The sequence below is a fragment of the Mandrillus leucophaeus genome, unplaced genomic scaffold, assembly GCF_000951045.1.
Source record: "Mandrillus leucophaeus isolate KB7577 unplaced genomic scaffold, Mleu.le_1.0 Scaffold43, whole genome shotgun sequence".
NCBI classification, from domain to species: Eukaryota; Metazoa; Chordata; class Mammalia; order Primates; family Cercopithecidae; genus Mandrillus; species Mandrillus leucophaeus.
Window position 1 is genome coordinate 684,092 of NW_012104587.1, and position 406 is coordinate 684,497.

A 406-nucleotide genomic window follows, 5' to 3' on the forward strand; every position below is an offset into this window, starting at 1 on the left:
GTAGTGGTGTGTACCTGTGGTCCCAGCTACTGGGGAGGCTGAGGTGGGAGGATGGCTTGAGCCAGGAGGCTAAGGATGCAGTGAGTCGTGATTGCACCACTGCACTCCAGCCTGGGTAATAAGAGTGAGACCCTATCTCTAAATAAATAAATAAATAAATAAATAGAATGTAGTTCTCAGGGATCCAGGACTCAGAGGAGCTGTGACTTATTCAGAGGACAGGGTTTGCTGGATTTCATAGGTTCAGGGAGAGCAGACCTAGGTTTCTTAGGGGTCAGGGAAGAGGAAGTGGATCCACTTGGCTAGATCCAGGGTGAGGAACTTCCAGTGTGAGTTTTGGAGTTCCCCCTTTCATTGCGGTTTCTTGAAATCTTGTCAAAATTCTATAATAACTTCCCCACTATTT